Source organism: Penaeus monodon, chromosome 22 (assembly GCF_015228065.2).
Source record: "Penaeus monodon isolate SGIC_2016 chromosome 22, NSTDA_Pmon_1, whole genome shotgun sequence".
NCBI classification, from domain to species: Eukaryota; Metazoa; Arthropoda; class Malacostraca; order Decapoda; family Penaeidae; genus Penaeus; species Penaeus monodon.
In genome coordinates, this window is record NC_051407.1 from 1,620,491 (window position 1) to 1,621,158 (window position 668).

The following is a 668-nucleotide window of genomic DNA, read 5'->3' on the forward strand; positions in this document are numbered from 1 at the left end:
CTGGTCGTCTTCCGGAAATGGTGATCTCAATAGTACGGGCGGTTTCTTTGTCGTTCGTATGTGGTCTATAATTGGCCTGATTCATTTCGTTGATATTTTTTTTCTGACCTACATGCGAAAGGTGTTGCGAAGTCGTTTTGCGAGAGAGAGAGGGGGGGCTTCTTATGAGCGCGTATAATCAGCATAGCATTTTAATACGTCACACAAATTCCTCAAACACCTCTCAGTATCCCTCCCCCCCCCCAAAAAAAAAACTATCACAGAAATTAATATATAAAAACAATCATTCCGAGTAGCATTCGCCATCTTCGTCATCTTCTCGCGCATCTGGCACACTGCCCTGCACGATGACGTCACAGTTACGTCATAGTCACCCGCGTAATTTCTTGGAAATCGAATCAACAAATTCATTATTTGTTTGCACGGCTGTTGAAATCTCCTTTTCATTCCTTGCGTCACGGGATATCCAGAAATAATAATAAAAAAAGAACGCGCTGAGAGTTTTCCTTTATCATATGCGTATAAAATTTAATCGCGAAAAGATTTTTCTTCTTCTTATATACACTGTGTCTGTTTGTTTATTCATTTGTGTCTCTCTCCCTCTTTCTCTGTGTCTCTGTGTCTTTTTCTGTCTGTCTGGGTGTGACTTTTTGTTCGTTTTGTTTGTT